General features: G+C 44.3%; 1 protein-coding gene across 7 annotated transcripts in view; it reads right to left on the bottom strand.

The window, feature by feature from the left end:
• Positions 1-13,055, bottom strand: part of EXOC1 (exocyst complex component 1) — a 409,496-nt gene that overhangs the window by 21,607 nt on the left and 374,834 nt on the right. The gene's annotated exons all lie outside the window — the stretch shown is intronic.

Genomic DNA, 13,055 nt, shown 5'->3' on the forward strand with positions numbered 1-13,055 from the left:
GCTAAGGAAAGTAGTGATAAGAAAGCGAAGGATTTAAAGACGAAGGTGATGTTGGCTCAGGTTTATGCTATGCAGTCGAGAGGGAATGATAGGGGTAGACGAGGATCGTACGGTACGTCTTCCACCCGTTCTGACATTTCTGAGGATCAGTGTGCATACTGTAAATAGTTTGGACATTGGGCTTCAGATTGTCCGGTGCTTCGAGAACAGCGTAATCAGCGTGGTCGAGGGAGTGGAAGTTCACGGAATAGTTATTCAGGGTCGAGGGGTGGAGCGAATGATCGCGCTAGGTTTGAAGCGAGGGGTCGTGGTCAGGCTGATCATAATACATTTTGATCGACGGAATCAATATCAGATAGCTGAAGGAGAGTTTATTGAGTCTCAGGATAATAATTATGCATAGGATTGCGTAGGATGGGGTGTGGAATCGGTTGAAGTACCAGTCGATCAAAGTGGTCCATATATATCAGCACATGTTTTGGGTTCTACTGATCAGTTTCTGGTCGATACAGGAGCTACTCGTAGCGCTCTGTCCAAACACTTGGTTCCAAGGGCTACCCTGTCTGGCGAAACGATTACTTCCATAGGGTTCGATGGAACACCTTCTCTTAGCCCATTGTCTCAACCCCTTACATTTCACATTGACAGATTTACTGCCCCATGCCCGTTTTTGTTATCTCCAAACACGCCAGATAATATTGTGGGACTTGATATGCTAAAACATTTTCGAGCAACTATACGCTTTGCCCCTGAAGGGGTGCGGGTTATTTTGAATGAGAACTACCCAGAGGTTGAGAGATTGTGCCTCATGCAGGAAGCCGATGCGTTAGCTTCTCTTCCGAGCACTTTATGGGCCACTTCCGATACTGACGTGGGTCAAATGATTATTCCTCCCGTACATATTACTGTAAAGGAGGGGGTGTCTTTGCCCCGCATACCACAGTATAAGATATGCAGAGAAGGCGAAATGGCTTTGACACATATTGTGAATGACTTGATTGAGGCAGGGGTGGTGGAGGAAGTCCCCTATAATGTTTGTAATAGCCCAATTCTTCCGGTCCTTAAGAAAGACACAGACACTAAGATCTATCGTTTTATTATTGATTTGAGGGAAGTTAATAAGATAGTCGTACCCCAGTACCCGGTGGTGTCTGATATTACCACCTTACTTACTTTGATTCCACCTACCGCCACTACATTCACTGTTATTGATTTGAAGAATGCTTTCTTCTCGATTCCTATTCATCCTGATAGCCGATATTTGTTCGGCTTCACGTTAAATAACAAATCGTATAGATTTTGTCGGGTTCCTCAAGGCTACACAGAAAGCCCTAGCATTTATAGCCAGGCTTTAAAAAGGCAGCTTGATTCCTTTCATTTACAGTCTGTGGTGGCTCTTATTCAATATGTAGATGACATTTTACTTGCAGCAGACACGCAGGAACAATGTGAGGAGAGTACTCTTTCCCTGCTTTCTTTCCTTGCCAAGAATAATCACAAGGTCTCGAGGAAGAAGTTGCAATATTGTAGACCAAAGGTAACCTACCTCGGTCATCTTTTGTCTAAGGAGGGACTTTGACATCAGATCGAATTCAAGCAATATTAGATACACCAGTCCCTTGCACTCAGAAAGATGTTCGTGCCTTTATAGGTTTGACGTCCTTTTGTAAGCAATGGATACTAGGATTTTCGCATATTGTAAAACCCTTGTTAGCGTTGTTGTCCAAAACTACACCAATTTCCCTTGAATGGACAGAAGAATGTCAGAATGCTTTTGAACAATTGAGACAAGCCCTTTGTTCTGCACCAGTGTTAGGTACACCAGATTATACAAAGATCTTTACACTATATGTACATGAGAAGGATGGGTGCGCATTGTCAGTCTTAGTGCAGACACACAGAGATAAACAAAGGCCTTGGGCGTACTTTTCAGCAGTACTCGATCCTGTGGCTCGAGGATTGCCTGGATGTTTTCGAGCAGTCACAGCAACAGCTGTGGCCATACGACAGAGTGAGGGGATAGTTTTGTCACACAAATTGTTGGTGTTAGTTCCCCATGCGGTAGATGCTTTATTGAACCAAACGAAAACACAGCATCTAACTAGTGCTCGTTTAACAGGATATGAGTTAACGCTGTTGGCGCCACATATTACACTAAAGAGGTGCGCCACTTTGAACCCTGCTACTTTAATGCCATATCCTGTTGCCGAGGCCCAGAAGGAAGAACAACATGACTGTGTTTTTCTGACCGAAATACAGACAAAGGGTCGTATCGATTTACAGGATACGCCACTTCCAGAGGTAGATGGGGAACTGTGGGTTGATGGATCGTGTTTGAAGCTGCCAGATGGTACAACTTCTGCAGCCTACGCGATCACGACACTTAAGACAGTGGTAGAAACAGCACGAATACCGCAAAAATCGGCCCAAGCAGCTGAATTGATAGCTTTAACGAAAGCCTGTGAGTTAAGTGCTGGATTATGCGTGAATATCTACACTGACAGCCGTTACGCTTTTGGAGTAGTGCACGATTTTGGCCTTCTTTGGAAGGAACGAGGGTTCCTGACCTCACATGGAATGCATATCATGCATGGAGAATTAGTACGTGACCTCCTGAATGCACTATTATGTCCAAAGAAAGTAGCGATAATCAAATGTAGTGCACATAAGAAGGTGACAGACAAAATAGGACAAGGAAACGCTTTTGCAGATCGCATAGCAAGAGAGACTGCCATGTTACAAAATGTCTCTCCCATGTATGTGGTGAAATCACAGGCAAAGCGATGGCATGATGCTAGAGAGGAAATATTGGACATACAAAAATCAGCATCTGAAGCTGAACTTGCAACCTGGGCGACAGAGGGAGTGTTGGATGATGAGGGTTGTTGGCGTAGCAAAGATATGGAGAGATGGAAATTGCCTGCCGCTTATTTGCAAGCAATGGTTCAAATGACACATGGGCTGGCACATGTTGGAGCTCTTGCAATTACTAAATTGCTTACACGAGTTTGGGAGCATCCTGAGATTGCCAGCACGGCTAAGAGAGTGGTTCAGACCGGTCTGATAGGCTTACAGCACAATCCTGCAAAAGGGACTTATACTCCTAAAGGAGGGTTTGTTCCACCTACTGCACCATTCGAAGTATTACAAATGGATTACATCCAGTTTGAGCGTTGTAACAACTTGAAGTATGTCTTAGTGGTGGTGTGTGCCTTCAGTAAGTGGATCGAGGCCTTCCCCACGAAGGATAATACTGCGTTGACAACAGCTAAGGTGTTACTCAAAGGGTACTTCCCACACTATGGTGTTTGTAAATTTCTGTGGAATGATAATGGTCCTCATTTTGTTGGGAAAGTAGTGGAGTATGTCCTGAAAGGATTGGGAATTAAACAAAGATTCCACGCTGTATTTCACCCGCAGTCAGCAGGTCTTGTGGAAAGGTATAATGCAACTCTGAAATTGAAGTTAGCAAAGATTGTGGCATCCACGTCTTTGAAATGGCCGGATGCTTTGCCTTTGGCATTACTATCTATTAGATCAGTGCCACATTCCCGATCTGGCCTCACACCCTATGAAGTGGTGTTTGGAAGGCCCATGAACATCTGGGGAGTTCCAAAGCCTCGCTTAATACATGATGTGCCTTGTATAATGATGAACGATTATTTGGCACGATTAACAAATGATTTACTTTCTATTCATCAACAGGTTCGAGAAGCGCTTCCCGACAACTCCATTGGAGAGGCTCACGATCTCCGTCCTGGGGACCACGTTATGGTCCGCGTGTTTGAGAGAGCCATCAGTTTGGAGCCGAGGTGGCGTGGCCCTGAACAAGTATTGTTGACAACTCGGACGGCTGTGCGAGTCACGAATAAGAAGCGGTGGATACATTCTACTCACTGCCGTCGTATCTCTCCGGACCTGGTGAATCCTGCGGTGCTGTCTGATTATCGAGACATCTTGGATGTAGAGAAGAACCCAGTTGCTACGCCTTACGAGTCGGAGGAAGCCTTCCCGGACCACACTGTTTCTGGTGGAGTGAAGTATAACCTACGTCCAAGGAAATATTTTTTGTGCGAGACTGGTTGAGTTACCGTTCTGAGGTTTGCGAAAACGGAAGCCGAGAATATCAAGGGGGGGGGGGGGATCAGTTCTGGCCAGTGTAGCGACACCCGTCTTGAATCTCGGAGAAGATACCAGCGGCTACCTCGGATCTTAGCACTCAATTTTTATTTTTTAGTTTATTTTTTTTAACTTTGTTCTTTGCACTATGGCACCTACGATAATGAGGAACAGGAGAATTCTTGGTGCAGTGCTTTTTGTTGTGACTATAGTGGTAATAGCAGTAATAGCCTGGACTATAGAACGATTGCTTCCTGCACGAGAATATTTACTGCCTACCACTCCAATCCCATCTGAACATTTCCATTTTACTTTGCCTTATCATGAAGAGAGGCATAGACAGACTTATCTAAATACCAGCTTCATTCAGATTCTACACCATACCCATAATATGACGAACACTTCGAACTGTTGGGTATGTGGAATGTTGCCTGGACATCAGAAGAAAGGAGGAACTCCACTTATTCCTCTTCCCTTTTCTCATAATGGTTCTTGCAATGCTTGGTACACTCTTCTTTTTACCCTGAGATGGCCAACGAAAGGTGGACTACTTTTTCGACTAAATAAAATTTGCTATAATAATAGAGATGGTTACCCACAGGCAGAAGGAACTAAATTTGAGTGGGAAGAATACCGACCGGACAATGTATCTACGCCTCGTATTTTCACTAATCAACGAATTACAAATATGTCTAGTTTACATGTGATTACTGTTATTGATATCAAGGCTGAATTGTGTGTGCGTAATAAAGGTACAATTCCGGTAGGGAAAAGCGCATGTAATACTACTCTCACATTTGACACACCAAATGGTATCGCCTTTGTAGCCTCCTGAAATACTTATTTTATTTGTGGAAATAAAGGATATCATCGTCTTCCCATTGAGTGGCTATATATCTTTTGTACTACCCCCTGTATTTATTGCCCCGCCTATGTACCATAATGATTTTATACTATATCATGATTTTATATTAAATAGAGTTAAGAGAACATTAGAGACTGAAAATGTGGACCAAACGGACACCTCCTTACAACAATATGTAGATTTTAATTTAGGCCTGTTTTCCTTTGTTGGTGCTGCTTTAAACAGCAAAAAAATAAGACGGCTAACACGTGTTGTGGAAGCTGTTGCTAATGAAACTGACTCTGCATTAGGGAACTTAACTGAGGAACTCCAAATTACCAGAATTGTAACGCTCCAGAACCGAATGGTTCTAGATGTAGTACTAGCTGATCGTGGGGGTGCATGTCGCATTATCGGAAGTAGTTGTTTTGTTTACGTTCCAGATAATTCGCCTTCTGTGTATGATGCCATTTCCAAACTGCATAAAATTGCGGCTGAAATTCACCCCGAAAATGGTACATGGACATTCTCTAATTGGTTCTGGACTTTGCTTACCTGGGGTTGGAAATAACTGACGATCCTATGTATGATTATTGGAATACTCTTTTTTCTCTGTTTATGTATTCAATGTGGCCCTACCTTATGCTCTGTATGTATTACTTACAGCAAGGGGTGGTGATGGACAGAGTCTCTGAATTAAGCAGAGTACTCTCACCCAGTCAAAAGATCAGGGCTAGATCCACCCCCTTTTCTGTATCGTTTTTGGCCACTATAGGTGTGGCAGGGTATACTCAGACATGAGTCCCTTTCTCACTGCTCCATCAGGATTCAAGCAAGCCGGGCCGAAGAGGCTGAAATGCCAGAAACCGGTCCCCGGTAGCTTGTCTCCTTTCTGGTGAAGAATTGGCTTGGTAGTTTGGTCTGCCCTGTTCCCATGATGCACTGGGCCAGGGACAGACTAATTTGCATATAGCCAGGTTCTGAGCTGGGATGGGGCAGTGAGATAAATAACGGTGATGGATCAAGCCCTGATCTTTGGACTGGGTAAGAGTGGTCTGCTTAATTCAGACACTCTGTTCATCACCACCCCCTTTTCTGTATCGTTTTTGGCCACTATAGGTGTGGCAGGGTATACTCAGACATGAGTCCCTTTCTCACTGCTCCATCAGGATTCAAGCAAGCCGGGCCGAAGAGGCTGAAATGCCAGAAACCGGTCCCCGGTAGCTTGTCTCCTTTCTGGTGAAGAATTGGCTTGGTAGTTTGGTCTGCCCTGTTCCCATGATGCACTGGGCCAGGGACAGACTAATTTGCATATAGCCAGGTTCTGAGCTGGGATGGGGCAGTGAGATAAATAACGGTGATGGATCAAGCCCTGATCTTTGGACTGGGTAAGAGTGGTCTGCTTAATTCAGACACTCTGTTCATCACCACCCCCTTTTCTGTATCGTTTTTGGCCACTATAGGTGTGGCAGGGTATACTCAGACATGAGTCCCTTTCTCACTGCTCCATCAGGATTCAAGCAAGCCGGGCCGAAGAGGCTGAAATGCCAGAAACCGGTCCCCGGTAGCTTGTCTCCTTTCTGGTGAAGAATTGGCTTGGTAGTTTGGTCTGCCCTGTTCCCATGATGCACTGGGCCAGGGACAGACTAATTTGCATATAGCCAGGTTCTGAGCTGGGATGGGGCAGTGAGATAAATAACGGTGATGGATCAAGCCCTGATCTTTGGACTGGGTAAGAGTGGTCTGCTTAATTCAGACACTCTGTTCATCACCACCCCCTTTTCTGTACCTGTATGTATTACAGCCTGTATTCCATCCAAACGAGCTATTGCTGAAAACGAGCAAATAATTAATGCAGAAAAGATGAAAATAATGATGATTAATATTGATGATGAGTATCCTGATTACTTCCGTTATGAGGTAGCTTCAGCTAAATGCTAAAAGGGCCGTCTGTCGTAATTTGGCAGCAACTGAGTTAGCATTTAGCTCAGCTACACGAACTTTCATTGTTAACTTGACCAAACGTGCGGAGGCCATTTTGTATTTCCTGGCTTCCATTTTGTATGAACATGCGGCCTCGTGGTCAGCATGCCCTTTTGTCCTACCTCTGTACCAATGACCATTTACTTTGCCCGGCAACAGGCTATTTTTAGCACTGGAGCATTCGGGTTAATGAGTGGTCACCTCTCAGGAATGTTCTCTACAACTGACCAGTGGTACTAAACTCCTCCCACATGTTGGCTGTGTTCCAAAAATGCCCTTATATGTACCTAAACTGGGAAAAGAGTATACCGCCTATCTTTTTATTACTGTTTAACTTGTATAAAAGAGGTTGCGCACCGATGTTCGGTGTGATACTTCTTGCATTACCGAAGGGTGCTGTAGGAATGTACCACAACCCCATGGGGTCTTAATAAACTTGTCTTTTGCATTTCCAGTTTCCGTGCCAACTTCTATTCTATGGTGTTCAAGAGTTTTCACAGAGTATGTAGACCTGACAAACCCAATACCACAGCGGTTTCAGGTTTTCCATCCTGGCCCCCACTTTCTGGATTTCCCTCACCTCTGAAATCCGCTTCTGCACCAACCTTCTCGGCTTCAGAAATCTTTTAAAAACTTGGCTCTTCCGACAGGCTTTCTAAATCCTTTCTCTGGGACTAGGATTTCAACCGAACTAGCGCCATGAAACCTCCCCGCTGTACGCGTGCTCAATAACTTTATATTGACATGAATACAGAGAGCGTTGGGTGTAGGCCCACATCAACACTAGATCTTTCTAGTGACCCTCTGCTTGTGATCGTTGTGCTGCCAGGTACTCTTGTAGCGGACACATGTGTAACATTGCATGGGGGACAATACCGGTACAGAAGGCACTTGACAGTTCTGATCTTTACATGTTGTTCTGGCTGAAAAAGAGCCAGTAACCACTGGAATGCTTGGACCTTTGTCTGGCTGAGATAAGCTTTCACGTTGACCATGTTGAGAACTGCACAAGGAATTGCTGGATCTGAAGGGGTTGAAGATGGGACTTGACAGTAAAGTTATCAGAGTAGAATGTATTATAGCAGCAAACTCTTTCAAAAAGGCAGGTGGACAAGGATCCTTTGGTGAGCCTGATTCACCTGTGGCGAGTAAATTGCCTAGTAGAATGTCATCGATTTCAGAGAAATTAGTTAATATTGTGTGTTCCTCTGCTTGTTGAGCTCCAATGAGCTTGAATAACTATCTTTAATTATCTGTGTTGTCTGAATAAAAAAAACATTAAGTTTATCACAATGTTCCTCTGGCAAAACCTTTCCTGGGGTAGTAAGCTCCTCAAGAATCTTAAAAGTTTCTTTTTGCTTACTAGTGGCTTCCACCATCCAAAGTAGTATAGTAGACGGATTTAGCATTAATGTTGCTTTATATTCTACTAATCCCTTTTCAAATTTGATTTTGAGTTCTTCTGAATACTCCCTGCGCCACTGTCATTCTAGTTGTCGCAGTTTAAGTTTAGCCTCCATCAGTTCCTTTGTAACAAATTATGCTGGTTTTGCCCTAGAAATTACACACTGTCTCTTTAGGGGCTGTTGTCAACCAATTTCTGAGCTCTCGCTTAGCCTCAAGGCCTGAGTCACTAAGCATGGGTATAGTTTGTTGAAGTGTAGATGCTGTATCACTCATCTTAACCACTTCCACGCTAATGACAAAGCCAGCTCGTCATGGGCGTTACCTATGCTGCGCTCATGATGAGCTGGCTTTGTCATGAACAAGCCTTTTTCTACTTCTTCAGCGCACAGCGGGAAAACGCGGTAGCGCTGTAGGAGTTAACTCGTTTCTAATTTCTAATGATTGAATGTAAGAGACCTTCCATATAGGGATAGTGAGCTCTATCAATTGATGTTCCGACCATATACACTGATATTTTTATAATATTGGCTATCTATAATATTTGCTATGTTGAGCATCGAAATCGAGTGCAATGAGTGTCCTTTTATAAGATCAAACTCATTTACATGCTGTAGAAAATGTAGAGCAGTCATTGGGTCAATAAACTTCTGGTCTATCAGACCTTTGTCCAATGAGTCAGACCAGAAATAAAAATCGCCTATGACCAACATTTGTGAAAACTCAGCAGCCAAAGGACAAATTACTTCAAACATTATCTCGCCATAATAACCATGTGGAGAGAGGGGTTTTATGCAAGCAGGCATGCAATAGCCTGCTTTTGTTAAATTCCATTATAAAAAGTTACAAATCCACCCTTTTGACTGATTTGCAATGAAGCGGACTTGCGTGTATAATAGCAGCAACACCTCCCCTTTTTATTACATTCTCTATTTGCATAGAGCAAGTATTATTCCTCAGGAACTGCCTCCAATAATTCTGGTATAGAATCCTCTATCAGCCATGACTCAGTAAGCAATAATAAATCAGGCTCAAAATGTATTGTATAGTCATTAACTTCTATACGATATGTAATAAGACAACAGGTGTTAAGGTATGCCATCTGGATTGCCTGTGCTGGTGGTTCCCGGATTGATTTATTTTGGCCTAGCGGTTTTTAAAAATGCTAGTTCCACTATTGTCATAAATTTGTGCTGGATACATTAGACCCCGTTCGTATTTTATACTGAGACAAGCTCTGGGATAAATTTCAGGCCTAGCATATTAAGTATGTGTAAATCCTCCACTAAGCAGGTTATATTTTGGGCATAGAGTCTGGCCCCTTGTACCGGCTGGGCGCAGAAGGTCTTTCCATCGGCGAGCCAGACGTGAGGACGAGCAGCCCTTTTCCTTAAGCAGCTTTCTGCTGTTACCTCATTGGCTGCGCAAAATTTAGAGAGCTAACCACCAGGCCAAGATGGCATCACCCGGGAGTATTTCATTCAAAGTGCCCATTTGACCGTTGAAAGATGCATGGTCGATTTTAGAATTTATTTTGCCTTGAAAGTGTTTTTCGTATCCTTTATCCATTTCCTTTACTGGCTGATAAATTTATAAAAGGTCTGAAAAATGTGTAGGGACAATTCCACGAGTAATAACTACTGCATGCAACACATCCACTTTTTTTCAGGCAGCGATATTCAGCCAGCTCAGACAGGGCCGGACTGGGAACTGAAAGCAGCCCTGGCAAATTTTGCAAGACCAGCCCCCATTCGGCGCGATAGCGAGCGAGCCCAACCACCACTGCGTGACAAGCAGGTAATGTCCAACAGAAGGGGGCGCAAATGGTCACAGAATCTCGGGCCAGATGTACCACCATTGATTTTTGCGATTCACAAATTGCATTAAATTGCGAGTCGCAATTTGCGAGTCGCAATTTGCGAGTCGCAAACATCAATGTACAACAGTGTCTGAGACACTGTTTGCGATTCCCAATGGCGCCTCAAATTGCATGCCTCATGCATATTATAGAGGCTGTCGCAATTTGCAATCCCATTGGGAATGGCTGGCACTCTCAGGGATGGTGGCCTGGTGAGGTCAGCAGACCTCCACGTCTAGGACTGCTTTTAAATAAAGCAGTTTTTCTTTTTGAAATGCAGCCCGTTTTCCTTAAAGGAAAACAGGATGCATTTAAAAAATAAAAATGTAACATTTCGTTTTTTAAGAGCAGGCAGTGGCCAGCCCTTAAAAAATATTTGTGCATGGTTTCCCAAAGGGGAAGGGGTCCCCTTGGGACCCGTTCCCGTTTGCGAGTGCTCTACCAACCTTCTGAGAAGGGTGGTAAACTGCACATTTTTTGCGACCGCACAAAATGACCTAAAACCCCTTTATGGCCGCAAAAACTGGTCGTACATCTGGCCCGTCGGCAGTAAAACAAAACGTAAAACTAAACAAATACAAAAGAAGAAAGGTCAGAATAATAAGATACAGACCTAAAAGAGACTAAGAGGTAGTTAAATAAAAACGTTGCGCAAAACTGGGAACAAAATACAATTGACGCTTTGTAAAAGGCATTTGATGTTTGTAAATAATACAGATATTTTCTGCATGAGGTCAGGTGGAACAAGAGTAAGCATACGTCCAATAAGTCGTTTAGATTCATTTGTTAAAGGTATTAATGATATTTACATCCGTTTTATCGTTTAATAGGTTTTCAATACAAATTGCGCCCCAGCTCCTGGGATTGGGGGTTCAGGTACCAATACATTCTTACTGGAGTGAATGAACAGTGGTAAACAGGCACATTACCTTTCGGTGCTCATGATTGACCATTTTTAGCTGCTAGTTGTAAATCAGGTTTTAAAAAGCCAAGAGCAGGCAGGGCAAATGCAGCTTGTGTTGTTCCCTCACACCACCGCATTTTTATGTCAGACAGTGGCAGAGGATGTCTGAAGTCACCTGAACGGTACCTCAGAGAAAAGCTTGGTGAACACCATGTGAAACCACTCAAGCTCACCGGAAGGAAGGCGCCAAGGACACCTTGCTGGCAGGCTGATAGGAAGGTTATCTATCACGGAAAAGCGCTTCGACAATTGTCAGGGGTAGTAAGCGCTATATAAATGCAATTAGAATTACAATTTTAATCAGGGTGAATGTGACATAAGTGAAGTGGGGACACCCTGGGAGGGCTTGCATTCAAGGCATTTGCAATCACGAGAGAAAATATGTTACCATGATCTGAGAAATGCAACATTCAAAACGTTTCTAACACTGAAATGATCCTTCCCTGGCACTGCAACCAACCTGTGGAGCTCGTTTCTTCCTCGGCTAAGAGAACACAGTGGCACGAAAGACTGGCAGAACTGGCAGATGACGGAGAGTGCAAGCGGGGTGGGGAGGGTGGGGGGAGTCACGAGTGCCGGGGGACTACAGACACATCAGGCAGATTCCAATGCAGGGTCAGTACGCAGCAATAGACGTGTAGAAGCAATGTGGCAACCACAGGGGGGCTCCCAGGATTTGTGAGACCAGCACTTACCTTACCAGTCGGCAGAAGGGTGCGAGGCCGTGCCAGGCACATAAAACATGAGGCCTATTCCGGCTTGGTCGTGACGCACCCGCACCCAGACTGATCAGGCAAGGTCATAGGATCAGGACTGCATGCAAATTAAACGACTGGACGGACAATAAGACTCACCTGCGGGCAGCACACATGGGGGCTAGAAATAAATACATTATGGGGTCAGGGTGCCTCTCTTTCTCAGTCACCTCTCTGGCCTCTGAGATGCCTGCCTCCTCGACCTTCGCCTCGCTCTCACCCTCAGTCACGCGCACATTTTATTGCACGGCCGCGACCCACCCTGGCCCAAGCAAGTAGCAATGTGTGTCCATGACATCACCAGGCAGACCCAGGCCTGGGCAGACCCCGCCCTAAGGTTTAACTGTAAAACTGCCCGCAGACGCGGCGGCGCCCCGGCGGCGATATCTGCGTGCCTGCTGCGCACAGCATGGAGGTACTGGTACAGGTGGATTAAAAAAAACAATTATAATAATCATAGTAGCCTCACTAGCCTGCCTGCCTGAAGGGAATTGAAATCGGGTCACAAAATAAATCACGGACAATAATGGACGATTATTATAGTATGATGCAGCACCAGCATTATGCACGATCATGGTCCAAACCAGCCCCCTGTCACAAAACCGGCCCCCATATGAATCAGCCGACCGGGGAATTGCCCGGTGCCCGGAATTGCCAGTCCGGGCCTGAGCTCAGATAATGAGAAAATAAGCTTTTGTGAACCCAAGAGCTCATGCAGCATGCTCTGAAGATTGAAGATTGCTTGCAAGGACCCATCCCCGCATTGACATAGATGAGCTGCTACAATAAGAAAGCTAAAGAGGAAGAAAAAGAGAATAAGTAGAGGTATTTTATTTCTTAATTTAAGTTTTTAAGTAAATCTTTCCCTCTCATCTTGGGGGTGAATTGTGATTTAGGTCTTGTAAAAGGGGTTATCCAGTAAATGTTGACACAAATCACCTCAAAATCCAAGCAGGCATCATCGAACAAAGGAACTTTCTAAAATATTTATGAATGGTGATTGTTGGTGATGACAAAGTGAGAAAAAATAACTATTTTTCTTCACTGGATTTCCCCTTTATGTGCATTGTTACCCAAGACGTTACTTTGCACTACACAACATGACATAGAAGGTTTTACGTATAGTGC

The sequence above is a fragment of the Lissotriton helveticus genome, chromosome 2_2, assembly GCF_964261635.1.
Source record: "Lissotriton helveticus chromosome 2_2, aLisHel1.1, whole genome shotgun sequence".
Taxonomy (NCBI): domain Eukaryota; kingdom Metazoa; phylum Chordata; class Amphibia; order Caudata; family Salamandridae; genus Lissotriton; species Lissotriton helveticus.